This window comes from Lutra lutra, chromosome 3 (assembly GCF_902655055.1).
Source record: "Lutra lutra chromosome 3, mLutLut1.2, whole genome shotgun sequence".
NCBI classification, from domain to species: Eukaryota; Metazoa; Chordata; class Mammalia; order Carnivora; family Mustelidae; genus Lutra; species Lutra lutra.
The window spans coordinates 27,843,849-27,870,852 of record NC_062280.1 but is presented as its reverse complement, the minus strand read 5'-3'; the positions used below and the strand labels follow the sequence as shown (position 1 = coordinate 27,870,852).

General features: G+C 40.3%; 1 long non-coding RNA gene across 2 annotated transcripts; it reads right to left on the bottom strand.

Moving 5' to 3' along the window:
• Window positions 1–5: 5 nt before the first annotated feature.
• Window positions 6–27,004, bottom strand: LOC125094950 (uncharacterized). Of its 2 annotated transcripts, none has more exons than XR_007125749.1 (3): window positions 26,885–27,004; window positions 7,143–7,265; window positions 6–87 (listed from the first exon to the last, which is right to left on the bottom strand). It is a non-coding gene; the product is annotated as an uncharacterized LOC125094950 (long non-coding RNA). The 2 variants fall into 2 exon arrangements; XR_007125748.1 differs by lacking the exon at window positions 6–87 and adding an exon at window positions 6,626–6,760.

Genomic DNA, 27,004 nt, shown 5'->3' with positions numbered 1-27,004 from the left:
TGTACCTGTTCTGGACTGGATGCTATGTGCTTCCATCTCCTGACACCTGCCCAGTTCTCTTCCTGGTGGATCATGAAAACTTGATTCCTATTAAATGTACAAAAGAGAAAAAATGCACACTTATTTTCTTGTCAAACCTTTCTTCCTTTTGTTAAGATAATGGGATGGAGAAAAAAGCATAGGTGATAGATGATTTCCATTTTGAATGAGAGTAGTGATCATGAGTTAGGGATGAGGTAGGTCTCTATAAGTATTCTTTTTTTTTCAATTATATATATTTTTTAAATTTATTTTCAGCATAACAGTATTCCCTATTTTTGCACCACACCCAGTGCTCCATGCAATCTGTGCCCTCTCTAATACCCACCACCTGGTTCCCCTAACCTCCCACCCCCCCGCCCCTTCAAAACCCTCAGATTGTTTTTCAGAGTCCATAGTCTCTCATGGTTCACCTCCCCTTCCAATTTCCCTCAACTCCCTTCTCCTCTCAAACTCCCCTTGTCCTCCATGTTATTTGTTATGCTCCACAAATCAGTGAAACCATATGATAATTGACTCTTATTTCTGACTTATTTCACTCAGCATAATCAGCATAATCTCTTCCAGTCCCGTCCATGTTGCTACAAAAGTTGGGTATTATCCTTTCTGATGGAGGCATAATACTCCATAGTGTATATGGACCACATCTTCCTTATCCATTCATCCGTTGAAGGGCATCTTGGTTCTTTCCACAGTTTGGTGACCGTGACCATTGCTGCTATAAACACTGGGGTACAGATGGCCCTTCTTTTCACTACATCTGTATCTTTGGGGTAAATACCCAGTAGTGCAATTGCAGGGTCATAGGGAAGCTGTATTCTTAATTTCTCGAGGAATCTCCACACTGTTCTCCAAAGTGGCTGCATCAACTTGCATTCCCACCAACAGTGTAAGAGGGTTTCCTTTTCTCCACATCCCCTCCAACACATGTTGTTTCCTGTCTTGCTAATTTTGGCCATTCTAATTGGTGTAAGGTGATATCTCAATGTGGTTTTAATTTGAATCTCCCTGATGTCTAGGGATGATGAACATTTTTTCATGTGTCTGATAGCCATTTGTATGTCTTCATTGGAGAAGTGTCTGTTCATATCTTCTGCCCATTTTTTGATATGATTATCTGTTTTGTGTGTGTTGAGTTTGAGGAGTTCTTTATAGATCCTGGATATCAACCTTTTGTCTGTATTGTCATTTGTAAATATCTTCTCCCATTCCGTGGGTTGCCTCTTTGTTTTCTTGACTGTTTCCTTTGCTGTGCAGAAGCTTTTGATTTTGATGAAGTCCCAAAAGTTTATTTTGGCTTTTGTTTCCTTTGCCTTTGGAGACATATCTTGAAAGAAGTTGCTGTGGCTGATATCGAAGAGATTACTGCCTATGTTCTCCTCTAGGATTCTGATGGATTCCTGTCTCACATTGAGGTCTTTTATCCATTTTGAGTTTATCTTTGTGTACGGTGTAAGAGAATGGTCGAGTTTCATTCTTCTACATATAGCTGTCCAGTTTTCCCAGCACCATTTATTGAAGAGACTGTCTTTTTTCCACTGTATATTTTTTCCTGTTTTGTCGAAGATTATTTGACCATAGAGTTGAGGGTCCATATCTGGACCCTGTTTTTATGCCAGTACCATGTCTGTTTTTATGCCAGTACCATGCTGTCTTGGTGATCACAGCTTTGTAGTAAAGCTTGAAATCAGGTAACGTGATGCCCCCAGTTTTATTTTTGTTTTTCAACATTTCCTTGGTGATTCGGGGTCTCTTCTGGTTCCATACAAATATTTGGATTATTTGCTCCAGCTCCTTGAAGAATACCGGTGGAATTTTGATCGGAATGGCATTAAAAGTGTAGATTGCTCTAGGCAGTATAGACATTTTAACAATGCTTATTCTTCCCATCCAAGAGCATGGAATGGTCTTCCTTCTTTTTGTGTCTTCTTCAATTTCTTTCATGAGTGTTCTGTAGTTCCTCGAGTACAGATACTTTACCTCTTTGGTTAGGTTTATTCCCAAATATCATCCTCAATGGGAAAAAGCTTGCAGCCTTCCCATTGAGATCAGGAAAATGACAAGGATCCCCACTCTCACCACTCTTGTTCAACATAGTATTAGAAGTCCTAGCAACAGCAATCAGACAACAAAGAGAAATAAAAGGTATCCAAATTGGCAATGAAGAAGTCAAACTCTCTCTCTTCGCAGATGACATGATTCTTTATATGGAAAACCCAAAAGACTCCACCCCCAAACTACTAGAACTCATACAGCAATTCAGTAACATGGCAGGATACAAAGTCAATGTACAGAAATCAGTGGCTTTCTTATACACTAACAATGAAAATATAGAAAGGGAAATTAGAGAATCCATTCCATTTACTATAGCACCAAGAACCATAAGATACCTGGGAATAAACCTAACTCTATATGTATTCTATAAGCTTTCCCAAAATAGCCTGAGCTGCTTCACCTAGGCCCTTTAACCTAAAGGGGGCAGTCTAGGGGGTTTTGCAGAGGCAGGTCTGTCTTAGAGCCTGGTGGGGGAGTGGGGATGGGCATATTTACAGGGGATATGCAAATCTGAGCCTTGAAGTAACTCAGAAGAGCAAATCTTTGCTAAAGCCCAGTCAAAGCTGTTCTATAAATAATGTTTGTTGCTTCTGTTTGGTACAGTCTTGAGTTTTGTGGTTATGTATTTTTTTTCTTGCTCATTTCTTCCTTTGTCGTATATGACTTCTATATCCAAAATGGGCTTTGGAGCTTCCAATATGTACATCTGTGTGTATGTGTGTCTGAGTCTGTCAAAAGGAGAGTGTCCTGGCCTTGTTATTTAGGGGAGATTGGGCTCAATGAGGTCAGCTGGGTTTTGGAGAGTTCAGGTCAAGACTCCTGCTGTTAGGGAGCAGTCACATCCTCCAAGTTTACTAGCCAAGTGCATGCTCTCCTGAAAGTCACTGAGCTGAAGATAAACATGGAGCCTGTAATAGCTTTTTCACTTGATGTCATTTTTCACATGTTCCACATTTTAAATTCCTTTGCTTCACTCCTGTATTCTTCTAGGTCTTTGAGAGCAAACACTGAAGTGGGGAAGGGAGGATGGGGAGTAAACTGCTTTCTTCCCTCCACCCTTCTGATCCTTTCTGAGTGACTCACTTCAACTGAGCAATTAATCTTAATCAAGTTGGCATGACAGTAGAACAAAGATATCCACAACAAAGCCCCTGGGTGCCAGAGACTTGGTGAAGCAACCAGCTTCTTCCTCTGGGCTGCAGTGGGGACAGCCTGGAACTATTTAGTTGTTTTAAAAATAGCATTTTGCAGAATTAGAGCTGCTCATATCTGCAGGATGGGCAGCAGGTCAGGGGTTGTGAAATGCCTGTGTTCATCATCAAGTGTGAGCAGGCACATTAATAGTGTTGGCTGGAAGGTGATACAGGCCACTGGCCCCAAATAATCAACTCCACCTTCTCCGGGGGAGACTGAGGACAAATCATTCTTCATGTTTTTCTCTGACGAACTCAGAGCTTCCATCTGTGTAGCCTTAAACATTATCCTCATTTTCTGACAGGTACAATTACTCATCTCCTCTGCTCTCCTCTTCCCATCTCCTGTTTTGTTTTTCTCTGCATGGGTCACACTTTCCAACAAGCCAGGGCTACACCTGGTACTCTAGAAAGGCTGGGGTGAACAGAATGTACTTCTCGCAGACAGCTTAGCAAGTCCCGGGATGACCAGGAGCACCCACTTCATCATGCTAAGAATGTGGTCACCTCTTGTAATTTGTAATTAACTGGTCAAGTCCTTATTAACAGGAAGACTACTATTCCTCTCTTGAGGTCCAAGAACTCCAGGGACATAGTCCAAAGTGCACAATCTTGTTTCCAGATACAGTACTGGGAGAAAACCGGAGTATACTGTCTGCCCAATTCTAGATGTGTTGTTTTAGCTCCTTCCAGAGGGGCCTTTCTTAAAAGCTCCCTGGTACAGACTGATTCTCTGCACTCTGAGGCCACACATGGGAACCAAGGTTCCAGCCACAGTGACACATGATGTGGGAAAGGCTGTATTAGAGGTGGTGAGGTGATGGTGGTGGCGGTGATCTTGGGGGGAAAGGCTGGTAAAAGGGGTTTCCTGTTCATTCAGGTGAATTATGTTCTTAGAGGGTGTGGTAACCTTCTCTCCTAAAAGATCTCAGCTGGGACCATCCCAGTCCTCCTGATGTTCTGTCTTAGTCTAGACAGGCCACTGTAACAGAATACTATAGACTGGGTGGCTCAAACAACAGACATTTATTTCTTACAGTTTTGGAGTATAGGAAATTCAAATTAAGATATTAGTAGAATCAGAATCCCGTGAGAGCTCTCTTCCTGGATGGCAGATGGCCTCTCCTCATTGTGTCCCAACATGATGGAGAGCTGAGAGAGAGGAAGCTTCTTGTGCCTCTTCTTATAAAGGTACTCATCTGATTCATGAGAGGTCTGCCCCCATAACCTGATTACCTCCCAAAGTCCCCATCTCCTAATACCATCATGGTGGAGGTTAGGATCTCAACATATAAATTTCAGGGGAACATGGACATCCAGTTCATAATATGTTCTAATAATATCTCTCCTTCAGGAGGCTCTTCAGCACCTTTCCCCTTTGCATATATCGTGAAAGGTATCAGGTCATTGGGGTTTCTTTATACCCTTGCCCCAAAGCAATGGGGAAATATACCTGATAGCCTTAAAATCACAAAACTAAGAAACGTCCAGTTATCTTCACTATGATCTGCTATCCAGTATCTTGCTACCCTCTCTTCCAAAAAGAGTTTGACCTAATGATTTTCGATATTCTGCCTTATCTTACACACTGCTGCTGCAGTATTGGGAAGAGAAAGAAAATATCCTTTGGTTGGATTGTGCTCCAGTGCATCCCACAGCCATTGGTTCTATTAACAAGCACTGGAGGTTATATGCAGGTGATGAGTTACTGAACTCTAATCTGAAACTAATGGTGTTCTATATTTGGCTAATTGAATTTAAATTAAAAACAAACAAGAAAACAGAAAACTCCATGTCATTGACTGGAGAAGAGAGGTCATGATTTAAGATCAAACTCCCCTGCCATCCCTTCATATTGGGTGTGTCAGTTCAGGTGCTTATTGGCACAGCATTTTCTAAAGTCTATTTTCATTCATAACACAGACACTTCTTTAGCACTGACACCCTGTCAGGCACTCACTAGGATTATTGTAGTAGAGAGACAGAAAACATTGAAGGTACCTGCAATAATTATGTAGTCTAGTAAGTCTAAGGGTTATGTGCATAAATAACCATGATATAAGGTAAAAAATGATAGGTTTGAGTACCCTTGAAAACAAAGCCAGATGCAAAAACTATTATGCTACTTCTTTAATGGGGAGTGCAAACACATGTAAGGAGGAATGAGGAGAAAAATGTGTAAGGAAGGAAAGGAGAACAATTATAAGAGGTTGTTTATCTAGCAGAGCAGGGAACCACTTGGTAACAAGGGTAACCAATGGCTCAGTGGCATAGGACTGTCTTCCTAGAAGCCTATGAACTACTGGGGCTCAGGAAAGTATATGATGGATTGGGAAAGGAGATTGGAGAAGTTACTTACTGATCCCTGTCTCCCATTGACCAGAACTTTGCTGCAGGAAGCATTAAGTCCCTGCCCTTTAAGGTTTGTGAGTGCATATGTCTCATGTCTCCCTTATTGATTTAATGTCTCAGCAGCAACAGGGATATACCAAAATGGAAGGTGAGGGGTTCAAAACAAGGACATGGAAGTCACTGTTGGGTTGTGCTCATATGAAGTTGTTCAGCTACACAGGGCTGCCTGCCTTGGTGGCAACTGAGGAAACAAGAGTCCCCTGAAGCACCTGAGAACTGGGGAAATCTGAGGTGATGCATGACAACACCTTGACCTGGTAATATAAGTCATGTCTAGATAAAGTGCTTTGGGGATTTAGAGAAGGAATTGTTTCTTAGAAGGGGACTGGGAGTTGAGGGAAGATTTTGGAAAAGGTGGACCCTCAGTGGTTGCAGGTGGGTGGAGTTGGGGGTTATAGTCATGTGGGGTGGGGCTGGATGGAGGCATCCTGAAAAGGGCACTATGATTGCAAGGACATGGAAGGACAATACTGAGGATGAGTGAAAACAGGGCTCTCTTTGGCCAGGGGATGGGAAGTGTGAAGGGATATTGAGGAATAAGGCTGAAAATGTAGTTGGAGCCAGATGGTAGAGCTGGGGTGAGGAGTTTTGATTAGAATCTTCTAATGATGGGGGCCACTGGTGTATTACAATGAAAGTTTTAATTGGGGGATGTGAGTCCCTCTTCTTCACTAATTCTGTTCTGTGTAGTCAGCCAAATAATGGCATTTTGAACAAGAATATTATGAATAAGATTTTTGGAATACCAGATATCTATGGAATATACTTAAAAGTTCAATATCCTGTCTTTTCCATTCGTCAAAAGAATACATTGAGACTTGCAAACAAACCATAGCTGAGATTCTTACTTTTATTGGTTCTTGTATTTAGAGTCCAAAAGATAGAACTGGCTCAGGTATGGGCTAAAACTGAGGTCAGATGATGTGGTCAGGACTCTATACACTCCACTTCTTAATCATCCATGCTTCTGTCATGGCTTCAGGCTCAAACAAGTGCCCCTCTGGTGGTGAGAAGGGTCATCAGTAGCTTTAGGTTTCAGCAAGTTCCAAAATTGACAGTGACTGGAAGAATAGAATGTTCCATAAAAAAAAAAAAAAAAAAGGTGGGGAGAGGGATTCTAGATAGAAGATGTGGAAATGAAAGACAACCGTTGCCCACCCCCAAGATCAGAAATGTATTGGCTTTATTGAAATTAAAACTTAGTTCTCAACTGAGCTGTCTCTTGAAATTGGTGATAGAGAACATAGTGGTGGGAAATAGCCATTAGTACTTGTCTTTGTTTTGTTTTGTTTTTTAAGTACCATGGACAAGACAGTTTAGATTAAGGTCTGGACTCACTGAAAGAAGTCCTGTTCGATGTTTTCAAAAAAAAAAAAAAAAAAAAAAAGAAAAAGAAAAAGAAAAAGAAAAGAAAAGAAAAGGAAAAGGCAATCATAGTCTTACCTTACATGCAATGTTGCTTATTTCAGCCTTTCTCCTCCTGGGGAACTAAAGTGGGAAGCTTCCCTTCTGTGTATTCCATGAGGGGAAACTGGTACTGGAACATGGCCTTCACTACCCAGCATTCTAGAAAGGAGCTTAGGCCCTTTCATCAGAGGAGTAGACTTAAAGTTCTCTTAGAGAATGAAAGGTGGCATGTCACCATTTTGAATTTTTGTTTCTTTTTTTTTCTCCCCTACTTGAATTAACATGAAATCAAAACCAGATCTTAGAGCAGAATTGGCTGCCACATAATTTAGACATGTTTGCATAATATTCCAAAAATAATTCAATAAGAATAGGTTTTTCTTGGAATTTATTACTGCCTGGCAAATTATAGCCCAAACACAACAACTTTGTGCTAAAAAGGCATGAGACCCAGCAAATGGAAACGACAGTGGCAGAGTAAAAGGAAACCCAATAGCCAGTCAACTTTCATTATCCGTGATGGTGTGAAACAGAAATAAAAACACGAGGCAAGAGCAGGGACAGACACAGCCTGCGTTTTAGACTCCCCATTTTATCCCGAGCTCAGCAGCAGCTGACAGGCCAAGGTGGCAAGAGAAGGGCATCTTAGGTCTCCCAGAAATGTCTTTGAAAAATTCCCTCTTGCTGTATTTTTCTTCTTCTTCAGCTGAACTTTATTTTTTTTTCCCTTTTGGGTTCTGATGGAGAGGACCCACAGGTTTAGAAAATAATAAAGTGACACAGACATATAGAAGTAATAAATAGCAATTTTGAAGACAGAGACAGAGCAGTAAACCTAAATCAGAAGATCTGGTATGATTTCAGTCTCTTCCATTCTCACTGGGACAAGCAATGTCTCCCCCTTTAAAATGGGAGAGGATGATAGGTAGTCTGATCATAGCGAGAATCATTATTAGTATAGTATTTTGTAGCTGCAGGGCATTTTAAAATCCACGTGATGTATAGGAGACCTCAGGCGAAACTCTGGCCCTTTCATAGATGGGAGGTCCTTAGGCATCACTGCTGATAGGACAAAAGCTAAAGTCCTTGTAGGGAAGATTATGTGCTCAGATCACCTGCCTATGCTTCCGTGTGGAACATTTGGACTCTTTCTCACTCTGGACCTTAGTGACTATGAATGGTATGGGCAAATTGACATCTCTTCTCCCTTAATGTTGGTGTCCCCAAGCCTCTTCTCTTCACACTTTTCCCCATCTCCCTGGTCACCTCCTACATGTCATGTGGTATATTCTACCAGATGTACTGTCTGGAATCCATGGCTGTAGCCTAGGTTTCTCTTCTGACCCCTGTTGTCTGTTCAACCATGTGGATGTCTGGCAGCACTCCATCTGTACTTGCTCCGATCTGAAACTGGAGTTGTGCTACTTCTTCTTTTCTATCACAGTGTCTTAGTGAATTCAGGTCATTGTAACAGAATATCATAGACTGGATGGCTTAAACAACACTTTTCCTCATAGTTCTTGAGCCCAGAAGTCTATGACAATCAAGGTGTTGGCAGATGTGGTGATGGATTTCTTCCTGGCTTTCAGATGGCCACCTTGTTGCTGTGTCCTTACATGGTGGTGAAAGGAAGTTCTGGTGCCTCTTCCTCTTCTTATAAGGGCACTAATTCCATCATGGAATCTCTACCATTGTGACTTTTCCTAAACCGAATTGCCTCCCAAAGACCCCACCTCCTAATACCAACATAGGTGGTCAAGGACTCAACATATGGATTTTGAGGGAACACAGACTTTCAGTCCATAACACATAGTGAATGATTCCATAATCACTTTAGGAAAATCCACAAGGCAGCCTTGACTTCTTTCTCTCCACCATCAATTTTAAATATAGCAAGGTCATTCCAGCTTCTGTCATCCCTGAAGTGTATCCACTTTTCTCTATTATTGCTACCACCATACTAGTTCAGGTTCCTGTTTTCTTGTTCTGGACTATGGTCATAACCATCAGATTGGTCTCTGTCCCCTGCTAATTCCTTCTTTATGCTATGGCCAAAATGATCTAAAAGGTAAATCCCAATATGTCTTTCTTCTACTTCACGCTCTTCACCATCTTCCTCTTGACTTCAGGATAAACTCTAAATTCTTTAATATTACTTACAAGTCTCACCTCCTCAGCTTGTCCCACCCCCATTTTAAGCCCTAGTTAGTGCCTTACGTGCCCTGTGGTTTCTGTGCTTCAGAGATCCCAATCTTCATACAGTATGAACAACTTCTGTGACTTTGGCAGGTGCTTAACCATCCTTCGGTTAAGTTTTGCTTCCACAGGAAGTATGCTGAGATTCTCAGTCTTATTTAACTTCAGAGAAAGACGAAATTCCTAGGTCCAAAGTAGAACTAAAATCAGGTTACTTTCTTCTACCTAGTGTCTTTTCTATAAAGTGGGAAGACTCATCAGGTCTGAACAAAAGAAAAATAAGTTTTATTGTCATCTCTCACCTCTAGTAGACCCAGTGAAGGGGAAGTGGGAGTCCCTAACCCATGGGAAAGGAGATTTAGACTTCTGGGAAAAATGCAATTACGGGCTTAAGGTTAAGGGGTTTAGGGCATATAGCATCTCAACACTTGTAGGTCACCATAGGGTTTTGGGTCCATCTTGCCTAGTTGCAGGGAAGTTTGGCAGGTTCACCAGTAGGTTCTATCAGCTGTAACAGCAATAACATAAACAATGAGTGTGCATTCTCCATGAAAGGAGCAGGATTCCCTCTCAGATACTGAACTCTTTCAGAGCAGCTGAGATTCAGCTAAATCACCATTTACAAATAATCAGAAACATTCTTAAATATTATATTGCTAAAGCCAATCACATTCTAATAAATTCAAAGATAGTATGTTGGCTACTACACTTTAAGAGAAATACATCTTCTTGTCTATAACTGAAGTCTTTATTTTTGATTGATTTAGAGAACATTCTGGGGACCAGAAAGAGTCTAATTACAAGGTAGCATTTTCCTGAGACAAAGGTCCTGAAAGGGGAAATTTTTCTAGAGACTCCTATGCAGTTCCCTTCTTGGGTGGAGTTAAATGCATCTTCCTGTTCTGGGGTACCATGTATCTGCATACTTTTCCCATCCTATCTCTTGACTTTTTGTCAAGGTGGTTTATGTAATACTTCTCACTCCCATCAGAATCTAAATTCTGTAATTGTATGGACCTCAAGTTACTTTTTTCAGTGCTATGTCTCTAGTCCCTGAGATGAATTATGTGCTCAGTAAATTATGGTAATAAATGTAAAAATGATAAAAAATGCCTTTTCTTCTGCTTCTGCTCAGGACACTTGTGGGAATGGGGAATAAGGCCTCTGCAAGTACACTGGTCTTCCATCTGAATCAGACTGAACAGCACTTTCATTTCAAGGCAGAGTATTCTATCAGGGAAGCTACCCTAACCTTGGGTTAAGAGCAACAAACAGAAAGAAGCTTGTCATTGGACCAACCATAAAATGAGGTGGGGGAAAACAGAGAGAGGTGACATTAGAAGCCCATAAAGCAAGGAGAACCTCCTGTGTGGGGTCAGCGGGGCTGAAAGTAGGGCAGCAGACACTTGATCAGTTTCTCTACTGTCACCTCAAGTCTCACCAGCAGTTAGACTGATGGAATATGTTCCAAACCCAAACACCTCATGTCCCTGAGGTCCTGGTGGTCTTGTTGAATAACCTCCATTGTGAGACAGGCTAAAGTCACTGCCCTTTCTGAATATAAATCATGTCATCTCTCTCTTCACTCATTCTACCCATCTCACCCCCAATCCCAACCCTTTTACTCCCTTTGGTTCCACAAACTCTTAAGAAGATATTAAGTAAATCATCCCAACAGGAGTAGGATTGTAGGAGAAACACTTCATTCATAACCACCTCACACTCCCTTTGTAAAAAGCAGGGTGAAATGAAGACTCCAGTGTCCTTTGAAAAAATTCAGCATCTGGGAAACATGTGCTAGGAAAGGCTATGCTTCTTCATCTCCAAATCTTAGGAAAGATGGATGACCCCACTGTGAAAGGGCAAGGGAGCAGGGATGGGGAAACCATACATTGCTGCTCTCACTTGGCACCCCTGAATACTCCCGAAATGGACCATGGTATTGGAGAGGGAAAGAAACCACAGTGAACTAAGGCACACATTAAGATCCTACCTGTGGTTGCATATCCAGACTATCAAAGTTTGAATCCCACTTGCACCATATCTATATGGTCCTGAGCAAATTTTTCAACTCCTGTAAGCCTCGGGTTTTTTTTTTTTCCTGTAAAATGAGGATAATAATTACATCTAAGTGAAGGATAATATGGCATATTGAATAAGCTGATGCAAGAAGAGGACTTAGTACAAGCAATAGCACCTAAAATTCCCCAATAAAAATAGATTCATTAATATTGATTCTCCATAAAGCATTTAAAGTGTCAGGATTTAATGAAATTAATATAAGGACATTCACAGAAATATTAAAAGAAAATATGACTTCAAGGAAATTTCCTGATTGTAGCAAGACACCTGAGGTTATACTCAGGATACACAATTTGCTTATCCTTGCTATTTAGGGGCTTACTTGGAAAGTTTTTGAAGCCTTGAGTCAAATCCCCTCCCCATTCTATTTGTCTGTCTGTCTGTCTGTGTCTCTTATCTATCCATCCATCCATCCATCTATATCATTTTTTAGTTATTTAGATAATAAAATTAAAGATATAAGAGAACACTGTGAACTGTGAAACCAGAATCAAAACCTGGAACCCAGAGTTTTTGTTCTTTTATCCATTGCTATTTATGCTGATACTCACAGTTCCCAGTGATCTTCTGAGGCACACAGGGAGGGCTTTCTACATGCTGTTTGTACTCCTCACCCTGAGAAATGAGCATGATTATTCCTATTTTGCAAGTGGGAAAACAGAAGTTTTCTTAAGTATGAGATAACTAAAATGAATTGACTTGAAGGTGATAGTGGCATGAATCTTTCTCCAGTTGAGCATGGATATTAACGGATACCTGAGAAAGTGCAAGTAACCTTGCATTCTAGCAAGAGAAGGGAGGATGAAAAAAACAAGAGAGAAGAGATCTCTGAAGGTCTGTCCACTGATATATCCTGAGCATCTGAGAACAAGGCCAGGCACTTAACAGATGGTCCATAAATACTTACTGGATAATGCTATGTGAATAAACAAATATTAAACATAATAAAAAGCCAGATGATTTTTTTTAATTTTAAAACTCATTCAGTGGCTTTCTTATACACTAACAATGAAAATACAGAAAGGGAAATTAGAGAATCGATTCCATTTACTATAGCACCAAGAACCATAAGATACCTGGGAATAAATCTAACCAAAGAAGTAAAGGATCTGTACTCAAAGGAACTACAGAACATTCATGAAAGAAATTGAAGAAGACACAAAAAGATGGAAGACCATTCCATGCTCTTGGATCGGAAGAATAAACATTGTTAAAATGTCTATACTGCCTAGAGCAATCTACACTTTTAATGCCATTCCGATCAAAATTCCACCAGTATTCTTCAAGGAGCTGGAGCAAATAATCCAAATATTTGTATGGAACCAGAAGAGACCCCGAATCACCAAGGAAATGTTGAAAAACAAAAATAAAACTGGGGGCATCACGTTACCTGATTTCAAGCTTTAGTACAAGGCTGTGATCACCAAGACAGCATGGTACTGGCATAAAAACAGACACATAGACCAGTGGAACAGAGTAGAGAGCCCAGATATGGACGCTCAACTCTATGGGCAAATAATCTTCGACAAAACAGGAAAAAATATACAGTGGAAAAATGACAGTCTCTTCAATAAATGGTGCTGGGAAAACTGGACAGCTATATGTAAAAGAATGAAACTCGACCATTCTCTTACACCGTACACAAAGATAAACTCAAAATGGATAAAAGACCTCAACGTGAGACAGGAATCCATCAGAATCCTAGAGGAGAACATAGGCAGTAATCTCTTCGATATCAGCCACAGCAACTTCTTTCAAGATATGTCTCCAAAGGGGAGGAGGAGTCAAGATGGCGGAGAAGTAGCAGGCTGAGACTACTTCGGGTAGCGGGAGATCAGCTAAATAGCTTATCTAAAGATTGCAAACACCTACAACTCCAACGGGAGATTGAAGAGAAGAAGAACAGCAATTCTAGAAACAGAAAATCAACCACTATCTGAAAGGTAGGACTGGCGGAGAAGTGAATCCAAAGCAACGGGAAGATAGACCCGGGGGGGGGGAGGGGCCCGCTCCCGGCGAGCGGCGGAGCAACGGAGCAAAATCAGGACTTTTAAAAGTCTGTTCCGCTGAGGGACATCGCTCCAGAGGCTTAACTGGGGTGAAGCCCAGGCGGGGTCAGCGCGGCCTCAGGTCCCGCAGGGTCGCAGAAGGATCGGGGGTGTCTGAGTGTCGCAGAGCTTACCGGTATTAGAACGGGGAAGCCGGCTGCAGAGACAGAGCCGAGGAGTGACTCTCAGCTCGGGGTTGCCTTGAACCGGTCGCAGGCTTGGTCAGCTCGGAGCGCGGCCGGAGGCCAGGGTGACGGGAGTCATTGGGCGCTGTTCTCTGAGGGCGCACTGAGGAGTGGGGCCCCGGGCTCTCGGCTCCTCCGAGCCGGACACCGGGAGGCCGCCATCTTCACTCCCATCCTCCCGAACTCTACGGAAAGCGCTCAGGGAACAAAAGCTCCCGAAATCAAAACCCGAGCGGATTACTCAGCGCAGCCCTGGGTAAGGGCGGTGCAACTCCGCCTGGGGCAAAGACACTTGAGAATCCCTACAACAGGCCCCTCCCCCAGAAGATCAACGGGAAACCCAGCGAGGACCAAGTTCACCTACCCAGGAGTGCTGTTTCAATACCAAGGAGAGCGGCAGAATTCCAGAGGAGAAGAAAGCAAAGCATGGAACTCATGGCTTTCTCCCCGTGATTTTTTAGCCTTGCAGTTAATTTAATTTTTTTTCTTTTTCAATTTTTTTTTCTTTTTCTCTTCTTCTGCTAAATTTTTTTTAACTTTTACCGTTTTCTTTTTTAACGTTTTTTTAAATAGTTTATCTAATATATATATATTTTTTCCTCTTTTTATATTTTTTCTTTATCAGCTTTCTTTTTTTAAATAGTTTCTTTTTTTTTTTTTTCTTTATGAACCCATTTTTATCCCCTTTCTCCCCCCTCACGATTTGGGATCTCTTCTGATTTGGCTAAAGCATATTTTCCTGGGGTTGTTGCCACCCTTTTAGTATTTTACTTGCTCCTTCATAAACTCTTATCTGGACAAAATGACAAGGCGGAAAAATTCACAACAAAAAAAAGAACAAGAGGCAGTACCAAAGGCTAGGGACCTAATCAATACAGACATTGGTAATATATCAGATATAGAGTTCAGAATGACGATTCTCAAGGTTCTAGCCGGGCTGGAAAAAGGCATGGAAGATATTGAAGCAACCCTCTCGGGAGATATAAAAGCCCTTTCTGGAGAAATAAAAGAACTAAAATCTAACCAAGTTGAAATCAAAAAAGCTATTAATGAGGTGCAATCAAAAATGGAGGCTCTCACTGCTAGGATAAATGAGGCAGAAGAAAGAATTAGCGATATAGAAGACCAAATGACAGAGAATAAAGAAGCTGAGCAAAAGAGGAACAAACAGCTACTGGACCACGAGGGGAGAATTCGAGAGATAAGTGACACCATAAGACGAAACAACATTAGAATAATTGGGATTCCAGAAGAAGAGGAAACAGAGAGGGGAGCAGAAGGTATATTGGAGAGAATTATTGGAGAGAATTTCCCCAATATGGCAAAGGGAACAAGCATCAAAATTCAAGAGGTTCAGAGAACCCCCCTCAAAATCAATAAGAATAGGTCCACATCCCGTCACCTAATAGTAAAATTGACAAGTCTTAGTGACAAAGAAAAGATCCTGAAAGCAGCCCGGGAAAAGAAGTCTGTAACGTACAATGGTAAAAATATTAGATTGGCAGCAGACTTATCCACAGAGACCTGGCAGGCCAGAAAGAGCTGGCATAATATATTCAGAGTACTAAATGAGAAAAACATGCAGCCAAGAATACTATATCCAGCTAGGCTGTCATTGAAAATAGAAGGAGAGATTAAAAGCTTCCAGGACAAACAAAAACTGAAAGAATTTGCAAATACCAAACCAGCTCTACAGGAAATATTGAAAGGGGTCCTCTAAGCAAAGAGAGGCCCTAAAAGCAGTAGATCAGAAAGAAACAGAGACAATATACAATAACAGTCACCTTACAGGCAATACAATGGCACTAAATTCATATCTCTCAATACTTACCCTGAATGTTAATGGGCTAAATGCCCCAATCAAAAGACACAGGGTATCAGAATGGATAAAAAAACAAAACCCATCTAATGTTGACTACAAGAAACTCATCTTAAACCCGAAGACCCCTCCAGGTTTAAAGTGAGGGGGTGGAAAAGAATTTACCATGCTAATGGACATCAGAAGAAAGCAGGAGTGGCAATCCTTATATCAGATCAATTAGATTTTAAGCCTAAGACTATAATAAGAGATGAGGAAGGACACTATATCATACTCAAAGGAACTGTCCAACAAGAAGATCTAACAATTTTAAATATCTATGCAGCTAACGTGGGAGCAGCCAACTATATAAACCAATTAATAACAAAATCAAAGAAACACATTGACAATAATACAATAATAGTAGGGGATTTTAAAACTCCCCTCACTGAAATGGACAGATCATCCAAGCAAAAGATCAACAAGGAAATCAAGGCCTTAAATGACACACTGGACCAGATGGACATCACAGATATATTCAGAACATTTCATCCCAAAGCAACAGAATACACATTCTTCTCTAGTGCACATGGAACATTCTCCAGAATAGATCACATTCTCGGTCCTAAATCAAGTCTCAACCGGTATCAAAAGATTGGGATCATTCCCTGCATATTTTCAGACCACAATGCTCTAAAGCTAGAACTCAATAACAAGGGGCGCCTGGGTGGCTCAGCGGGTTAAGCCGCTGCCTTCGACTCAGGTCGTGATCTCGGAGTCCTGAGATCGAGTCCCGCATCGGGCTCTCTGCTCAGCAGGGAGCCTGCTTCCTCCTCTCTCTCTGCCTGCCTCTCTGCCTGCTTGTGATCTCTCTCTGTCAAATAAATAAATAAATAATCTTTAAAAAAAAAAAAGAACTCAATAACAAGAGGAAATTTGGAAGGAACCCAAATACATGGAGACTAAACAGCATCCTTCTAAAGAATGAATGGGTCAACCAGGAAATTAAAGAAGAATTGAAAAAATTTATGGAAACAAATGATAATGAAAACACAACGGTTCAGAATCTGTGGGACACAACAAAGGCAGTCCTGAGAGGAAAATATATAGCGGTACAAACCTTTCTCAAGAAACAAGAAAGGTCTCAGGTACACAACCTAACCCTACACCTAAAGGAGCTGGAGAAAGAACAAGAAAGAAACCCTAAACCCAACAGGAGAAGAGAAATCATAAAGATTAGAGCAGAAATCAATGAAATAGAAACAAAAAAAAAAAAAATAGAACAAATCAACGAAACTAGGAGCTGGTTCTTTGAAAGAATTAATAAGATTGATAAACCCCTGGCCAGACTTATCAAAAAGAAAAGAGAAAGGACCCAAATAAATAGAATCATGAATGAAAGAGGAGTGATCACAACGAACACCAAAGAAATACAGACAATTATAAGAACATACTATGAGCAACTCTACGCCAACAAATTTGACAATCTGGAAGAAATGGATGCATTCCTAGAGACATATAAACTACCACAACTGAACCAGGAAGAAATAGAAAGCCTGAACAGACCCATAACCAGTAAGGAGATTGAAACAGTCATCAAAAATCTCCAAACAAACAAAAGCCCAGGGCCAGATGGCTTCCCGGGGGAATTCTACCAAACATTTAAAGAAGAACTAATTCCTATTCTCCTGAATCTGTTCCAAAAAATAGAAATGGAAGGAAAACTTCCGAACTCATTTTATGAGGCCAGCATCACCTTGATCCCAAAAACCAGACAAGGATCCCATCAAAAAAGAGAACTACAGACCAATATCCTTGATGAACACAGATGCAAAAATTCTCGCCAAAATACTAGCCAATAGGATTCAACAGTACATTAAAAGGATTATTCACCACGACCAAGTGGGATTTATTCCAGGGCTGCAAGGCTGGTTCAACATCCGCAAATCAATCAATGTGATACAACACATTAATAAAAGAAAGAACAAGAACCATATGATACTCTCCATAGATGCTGAAAAAGCATTTGACAAAGTACAGCATCCCTTCCTGATCAAAACTCTTCAAAGTGTAGGGATAGACGGCACATACCTCAATATTATCAAAGCCATCTATGAAAACCCACCGCAAATATCATTCTCAATGGAGAAAAACTGAAAGCTTTTCCGCTAAGGTCAGGAACACGGCAGGGATGTCCGTTATCACCACTGCTATTCAACATAGTACTAGAAGTCCTAGCCTCAGCAATCAGACAACAAAAGGAAATTAAAGGCATCCAAATCGGCAAAGAAGAAGTCAAACTATCACTCTTTGCAGATGATGTGATACTATATATGGAAAACCCAAAAGACTCCACTCCAAAACTGCTAGAACTTGTACAGGAATTCAGTAAAGTGTCAGGATATAAAATCAATGCACAGAAATCAGTTGCATTTCTCTACACCAACAACAAGACAGACGAAAGAGAAATTAAGGAGTCCATCCCATTTACAATTGCACCCAAATCTATCAGATACCTAGGAATAAACCTAACCAAAGAGACTAAGAATCTATACTCAGAAAACTATAAAGTACTCATGAAAGACATTGAGGAAGACACAAAGAAATGGAAAAATGTTCCATGCTCCTGGATTGGAAGAATAAATATTGTGAAAATGTCTATGCTACCTAAAGCAATCTACACATTTAACGCAATTCCTATCAAAGTACCATCCATTTTTTTCAAAGAAATGGAACAAATAATCCTAAAATTTATATGGAACCAGAAAAGACCTCGAATAGCCAAAGGAATATTGAAAAAGAAAGCCAAAGTTGGTGGCATCACAATTCCGGACTTCAAGCTCTATTACAAAGCTGTCATCATCAAGACAGCATGGTACTGGCACAAAATCAGACACATAGATCAATGGAACAGAATAGAGAGCCCAGAAATGGACCCTCAACTCTATGGTCAACTCATCTTCGACAAAGCAGGAAAGAATGTCCAATGGAAAAAAGACAGCCTCTTCAATAAATGGTGTTGGGAAAATTGGACAGCCACATGCAGAAAAATGAAATTGGATCATTTCCTTACACCACACACGAAAATAGACTCAAAATGGATGAAGGATCTCAATGTGAGAAAGGAATCCATCAAAATCCTTGAGGAGAACACAGGCAGCAACCTCTTCGACCTCAGCCGCAGCAACATCTTCCTAGGAATATCACCAAAGGCAAGGGAAGCAAGGGCAAAAATGAACTTTTGGGATCTTATCAAGATCAAAAGCTTTTGCACAGCAAAGGAAACAGTTAACAAAACCAAAAGACAACTGACAGAATGGGAGAAGATATTTGCAAATGACATATCAGATAAAGGGCTAGTGTCCAAAATCTATAAAGAACTTAGCAAACTCAACACCCAAAGAACAAATAATCCAATCAAGAAATGGGCAGAGGACATGAACAGACATTTCTGCAAAGAAGACATCCAGATGGCCAACAGACACATGAAAAAGTGCTCCATATCACTCGGCATCAGGGAAATACAAATCAAAACCACCATGAGATATCACTTCACACCAGTCAGAATGGCTAAAATTAACAAGTCAGGAAATGACAGATGCTGGCGAGGATGCGGAGAAAGGGGAACCCTCCTACACTGTTGGTGGGAATGCAAGCTGGTGCAACCACTCTGGAAAACAGCATGGAGGTTCCTCAAAATGTTGAAAATAGAACTACCCTATGACCCTGCAATTGCACTGCTGGGTATTTACCCTAAAGATACAAACATAGTGATCCGAAGGGGCACGAGCACCCGAATGTTTATAGCAGCAATGTCTACAATAGCCAAACTATGGAAAGAACCTAGATGTCCATCTACAGACGAATGGATAAAGAAGATGTGGTATATATACACAATGGAATACTATGCAGCCATCAAAAGAAATGAAATCTTGCCATTTGTGACGACGTGGATGGAACTAGAAGGTATCATGCTTAGCGAAATAAGTCAATCGGAGAAAGACAACTATCATATGATCTCCCTGATATGAGGGAGAGGAGATGCAACATGGGGGGTTGAGGGGGTAGGAGAAGAGTAAATGAAACAAGATGGGATTGGGAGGGAGACAAACCATAAGTGACTCTTAATCTCACAAAACAAACTGAGGGTTGATGGGGGGAGGTGGTTGGGAGAGGGGGTTGGGGTTATGGATATTGGGGAGGGTATGTGCTATGGTGAGTGCTGAGAAGAGTGTAAACCTGGCGATTCCCAGACCTGTACCCCTGGGGATAAAAATATATGTTTATAAAGCTGTAAAAAAAAAAAAAAAAGAAAAAGAAATTATAACAATGATAGTTACACCTCATAGCGGTTTTTTCAAAGAATTAAATACACAAATGCAATGATTGTCAACCAGGAGTGATTACCACCACTAGGGGACATTTGACAATGCCTGGAGACATTCTTGGTTGTCTCCACTGGGGAGAGAGATGCTATGGGTATCTAGTGTGTAGAGTCCCAGGATACTGCTGAGCAACCCCCCAATGCACAGGACAGCCTTCATATGAAGTACTTTACAGCCCCAAATTGAGAAACCCTGCATTAATTCATGTAACATTGGAACAATGATCAACGTCTCGAAAATGCTTAATAAATGTTGGTTGGTATTAGGTGGAAGGTTCTAGAATTACCACCAGGCTTAAAATCCATGGCACTGATTCAACAGAAGAGCTGATCTTCAAACAAGAACAATAGAACTATTGGGGATGCCTGGGTGGCTCAAAGGGTTAAGCCTCTGCCTTCAGCTCAGGTCATGATGCCAGGGTCCTGGGATCAAGCCCTGCATCGGGCTCTCTGCTCAGCAGGGAGCCTGCTCCCCACTCTGTCTCTGACTACCTCTCTGCCTGCTTGTGATCTCTCTCTCTCTCTGTCAAATAAATAAATAAGATCTTAAAAAAAAAAAAAAAAGATATGTCTCCAAAGGCAAAGGAATCAAAAGCCAAAATAAACTTTTGGGACTTCATCAAAATCAAAAGCTTCTGCACAGCAAAGGAAACAGTCAAGAAAACAAAGAGGCAACCCACGGAATGGGAGAAGATATTTACAAATGACAATACAGACAAAAGGTTGATATCCAGGATCTATAAAGAACTCCTCAAACTCAACACACACAAAACAGATAATCATATCAAAAAATGGGCAGAAGATATGAACAGACACTTCTCCAATGAAGACATACAAATGGCTATCAGACACATGAAAAAATGTTCATCATCCCTAGACATCAGGGAGATTCAAATTAAAACCACATTGAGATATCACCTTACACCAATTAGAATGGCCAAAATTAGCAAGACAGGAAACAACATGTGTTGGAGGGGATGTGGAGAAAGGGAAACCCTCTTACACTGTTGGTGGGAATGCAAGTTGATGCAGCCACTTTGGAGAACAGTGTGGAGATTCCTCGAGAAATTAAGAATACAGCTTCCCTATGACCCTGCAATTGCACTACTGGGTATTTACCCCAAAGATACAGATGTAGTGAAAAGAAGGGCCATCTGTACCCCAGTGTTTATAGCAGCAATGGTCACGGTCACCAAACTGTGGAAAGAACCAAGATGCCCTTCAACGGATGAATGGATAAGGAAGATGTGGTCCATATACACTATGGAGTATTATGCCTCCATCAGAAAGGATGAATACCCAACTTTTGTAGCAACATGGACGGGACTGGAAGAGATTATGCTGATTATGCTGAGTGAAATAAGTCAGAAATAAGAGAGAGTCAATTATCATATGGTTTCACTGATTTGTGGAGCATAACAAATAACATGGAGGACAAGGGGAGTTTGAGAGGAGAAGGGAGTTGAGGGAAATTAGAAGGGGAGGTGAACCATGAGAGACTATGGACTCTGAAAAACAATCTGAGGGTTTTGAAGGGGCGGGGGGGTGGGAGGTTAGGGGAACCAGGTGGTGGGTATTAGAGAGGGCACAGATTGCATGGAGCACTGGGTGTGGTGCAAACACAAGGAATACTGTTACGCTGAAATAAATAAATAAATAAATAAATAAATAAATAAATACAAAAAAAACCCCTCAAAAACCTCATAAAAGTCATTTCTATTACCAGCTTATCTCCATTAACATCTTATACTAGTTACCTTCTCTTTCTTAAAAGTAATTCTCACTGCTTTTATTTATTTATAGAAGGAACAAAAATTGGTAAAACCAAAGGGTATAAGAAAAATTACACTCTATACCTCAGAGATAATAATACATTCATCTTTTCAATCTAGAAAATCTCTCCTACCCTGGATTTCTGTTTTATCAACACTTACATGCCTCTGAAATAAAATAATCCCTAAATTTCTGATGTCCACCACTATCTTCTTCTTTATTCTTTCCTTTGGTAGATTCATTCATTGTTACAATTTCCACCACACCTATAAGTCTCCAGTTTTAGTCCCCTCCTTTCCCCCAAGCTCTGGTTCATTATTTTGGTGCTTTCTATGTCAGCCTCAACATCTTTCCTGCTGATCAGAAATGGAAGAAATTCTCTTCTCTTCTCCTGGCATGCTCATTTCAGTTAAAGACCTCACCATCTTCCCAGGCACTCCATCAAGAAACTTCTGTCATTAGTTACCTTCTCTCTTCTTGACTCAGCACATCCAATTAGTCACCAGATCCTGGGAATTATACTTCCTCATTTTGGTCCCTCTCTGTCCCTTTCTGAGACTAGTGCAAACTTATACACTGTTGTTTGATCAACCATCTTGAAACTCAGCTGGTTTCACCTCTCTCCACTATCCATGTTTTTACATTGGATTTTTATGAAGAAAGTTCATAAAAGTTCAACTTTTATAAAGTTTATAAAGTTATATTTTTATAAGTATTTTTATAACTTATATTTTGTAAATATAAATATTTATATTTTATAAATATTTTTGTAACTTTTATAAAGTTACATTTTACATGTTTTTACATTTACATTACATTTTACATCATTGGAAAATAGAGCACTCCAAGACTCTCATTACCTGACCTGAACTAATGTTTTACTAATTTCCTCCAACTGGCCTTTATACTATAGTACCAGCACTTCCAAGTTTTCAGGACATGCCTAACTCTTCTCTGCCTCTGTGTTTTGCTCATGCTGTTTCCTCAGCCAAGATGCTACCATTTTTCTCTTCTTCCTCCTGCAATTTCTGAGCTGGGATAGAAAATGTGGGTACCATATACAAATATTGCCTCTGTGTGTACCCAAATACCCAGAACAGCAATTACTGTCTATCTTCTGAGCCCTACAAAACTATTTTTTCATGTTTGCATGAAAATTGCCTTTGTCACATCCAAAGTTGTATCACCATTTCAGATGAAAATACTGTGTCCAGCTTACTAGCTGTGAGTCCTTTAACATCCACACCTGGCAAATATTGTGGAGGATTCAAAGGAACACATAATACCTCAATCTGTGGCAGAATGTTAGTTTTTACCCACATCTCCTCCTTTCCCTCCACTTTCTTCTTTTCTGAAGGTGGTCTTTGGCAAGATTTAGTAGGTATTAACATAGTAATTCATCAAAATTATCCTATGAAAGGCAGAGTTTATCAGTGCAAGGACTAGTTTGAATAGTCAGAGGTGGGGATGAACATGAAGCTCAAGAGAAAATGGAAATCAAGAAGTTCTAAGGGGAACAAGGGCACTTCAGGTGAGGTCTGGTGACTGTGATATCATCAATGTAATTTTTACTGGTATGCACTGGTGGGTATTTCTCCCAAGGGTGGAAGAAGTCACCTACTGATGAGTTTCACTTAATTCTCATGAGCTGTACCTTCTGCAACTATCACAGATTGACTTGCATGTTGGTAAAGCTGGAACTGGGATTTTTTTCTTTCTCTGAACAATTTAGAAGTGTGTTTACCTAAAAAGTCACAGAACTCCTATGTAGTTTAAAAATCTAACAATTTCCTTTTCTCACACAGCAAGAAATCCGGAAGTAGACCCACCAGAAGTAGGGATAGCAAGAAATGCAGAAGTGGGCATACTATGGATCTGAGCTCTATCAAGAACCCAGACTCTTTCTCCTCTTTCTGTTTTCAGAGCATATAACTTTAGCCTTCCTAGTCACAGTCACTGCTGAATGTCCCAGCTCCATATCTGTATTTTAGGCTTGAAGAAGGCTGAGACTTGAGGCTTTAACTATTTCTTCAGACATTCATACCATGTTGGCTAGATTTGTGTCACATGGATAATCCAGGCTGGACAATGACTAAAAAAATCAATAGTTAGCTATCTAGCCTCTTTTACAGGGGAAAGCAAGAGAGAAGTTAGTTAGAAATTATTTTTAAGTGAGCCAAACTATTTTGGTTACTATACCTTCCAACCCTCCTGTACCATTTTTATGGTCTTTGAAAACAGTAATATGCATCTAGACTGTGTGTTAAAATGTCATAGTAAAAACTGTCTGGGACATGTATGTATGTCAGTATGTATTTGCATTCATGCTCTCATGCTGAGTTTTGCTTATGAATACATTGGTATATGCTAATTTTATTTCTATCAACTTTTCTTATACATTAAAAATAGGGAGATAAGAGCTTGACTAATTAATCTAATTCAGGAGACTCTAAAGGAATCACCCCCATTCCAGCGAGAGGCTGTGGATGCTGAAGGAACACTGTTAAGGAATCGAAAGGCCCTGCCATGTGAGACTAAGCACCACTTTTTTTTTTTTTAACAAATGGAGAAGATACTATTTAGACTTTAATTTCTATAGTCTTTAGTTTAAGAATATTGTCCTTTAAAAAAAGAATGTTGCCTTTCAATTTCTTTGGGTTATAATGAAAAGGGCAGTTTGAATTTTGTTCTTTAATTGGTCCCTGGGAGTTCAATGCTGGGAGTGAGTTCAAATTCAAGTTTGAGTCACTCTTATTCTGTTGACATCATATTTAAGTTTGTAATGCTGTTAACTTTTGATGAATTATGTTGGGCATCTTGGCCAGTGACAACTTGAGATGTGACATAGGGAAATGGATTTCAAACCTGGGGTATTTAATTAATATACCATTCGTACCCATTTGAGAGCCTTCCAAAACAAAGGTGAAACAGTCCTCTATGATTCAGGGAGTCTACACAATGGAGGTGAGTTCAACACAGGGAGAGGCCTCACAAAGCAGGTAGTAGAATTGCCCTGAGAGAATCTAGAGGGACAGTCTAACCCCTGGTAGACTACAAACTCCATTACAACCAATGGTTTACAAGAACAAAATCTTGAGAGTGTTGGAAGAAACATGCACCATTCCTCATGTTTTCGAAAAGGGGAGAACATTTCCACCTCATTACTCAGAAAGGAAAAGTAGGGAAGAACTTTCCTCTCCTTCTCCACCTTTGTCTTAAGTGATGTGTGATTGGGTTTTAGGACTTAGAAGCCTCTGACTCAGTCTCTTCTGAGTTTTCTTTCTCATGGGTCTTTGCCCTTTTTTTTTTTCTTTTTCCTACTGAGCTCATGCGGGTTAGAGGCCAGGTGTGACTAATTGTTAGAAGTTGTCTAGAGGACAGACTTTTTTCTCAACTGTTGAGGCCTAGTGGCTGTGAGAGAGTAAATGTGGGGAAGCAACTCTCAGCAGACCCTCACACTCCATTGAGAATAGGTCCTAAGGTCTAGGTCTGAGTACTGAGAAGTATTAAGAAGATCAGTTGTGGCCATGGATCCAGACCATAGTTTCCAAAGTAGTTTTATTAGCCACCAGGCTGATGTTTTTCTCTTCCCATCCTCTGAGTCCTGCATCTAATTTTCAGTTGGCACCATGGTGGGGTGGGAGAGTTGACAATAACTATCATCTCTAAATCCCCAACAAATATTAGCAAGAGAAATGTTTGCTGGTTCAGTAGAAGATTCTCCCTGAAGGATTTGACTAGCTGCATTTCCAGGGTGAAGCCTGGGTGAATTCTGTAGGGGATGGATAGAATTGCACAAAGACTGACTGGGTCCCTAGGGAAAGGAAGAGAGAGGGATGCCTGAAAAAGATGGAATTTCAGGCTGTGCCCTGGAAGAAGACTTCATATAGACTGATAAGTAACTCTGTGGAAAAACAGACAAAGGTTTTGTATCAGGGTCTGGAGCTGCCTGCTATTTTTTTGATGACTCATAATAACATCTTCTTTCTGGTGATGTATCAGACCTTCATAGTTTTCCAAATATCACAGGAATTGCTAAAGGGATGAGTATATCTGAGACACTTAAGAAATATCTATTGAATACATTAAATGAAGATGAAGATTTGTATTTCACAGAGTTAAGAAATCCAGCACAAAAAAGAGATGCATTAAGAAAGAAACAAAAGAAAAAAAAATCCTATCTCTTCAGTCTAAAGATTATATATAGCACTCACATAAACACTTAGCAGGAATAAGCAGGGGTCATATGTTTCACTCATATGTGGAATATAAGAAATACTGTAGAGGATCGTAGGTAAAGGGAGCAAAATCTGAATGGGAAGAAATCAGAGAGGAAACAAACCCATGAGAGACTCCTGACTCTGGGAAACAAACCGAGGGTTGTGGAAAGGGAGGTGGGTGGGGGCTTGGGGTAACTGGGTAATAGGCATTAAGGAGGGCAAGTTATGTGATGAACACTGGGTGTTATTTACAACTAATGAATCTTTGAGCACTACATCAAAAACTAATGATGTACTCTATGTGGGCTAATTGAATTTAAATTAAAAAAAGAAATAAGCAGGGGTGGATAAAGATACCATTAACAAGAGATGACTGGAAAGAAAGAGGGAAAGGAAGGAGAGAAGGAAAGAAAGGAAGATAAGGAAAGAAAGGAAGGAAAGGGAGAACGGAAAAGAAGGGAGAGAGGAAGGGGAAAGAAAACAAAGAAAGAAAGAAAGAAAGAAAGAGAAAGAAAGGGAGGGAGGGAAAAAAGAGAGGAAGGAAAAGGGAAGGGAAGGAAGGAAGGAAAAGGAAAGGGAAGGGAAGGAAGGAAGGAAAGAAGGATGGAAGGATGGAAAGAAGGAGAAAGGAAGAAAAAGAAGAAAGAAAGAAAGAACTAAAGAAAGAAAGGAAGAAGGGAGGGAAGGAAGAAGGGAATGGAAGGGAAGGGAAAAAGTAATGAAAAGGAAAGGGAAGGAAAAGAAAAGAAAGAAAAGGAAAGAAAAAAGAAAAGAAAAGAAAAAAAAATAAAACTGATATGCATGCATGGTATTTAGTGGCTCTATTACACTATCAAACTAACCTGACACCTTTATACTTAATGATACTTTCTATTGAAGTCTTTCCTGCAAATTGTTTCATTGTCACTTTAAGCCTGAGGACACTACCCTAGAATGACCCTAGGTGAGACTGCAGATAAAAGAACATTCTAAGTATTTCCTTTGTGTTAAATGGAAAATTGTTAGGGTCACAGATGCCAGGATGAAGGATGGAAAAGAGAAACAAATCTAATCAGGAAATGCAAAAGCTAAGATTTTAGCAAATTAACTCACCCTGATGACTCATCCCAGAGGTATTAAGTTTTCACATTTTACAGCCTCTTCATTGAAAATAGTAAATACCATCTGTCTCCACCAGATGAGTTAATGTTAGTCTTAAAGCCTTAAAGTTCA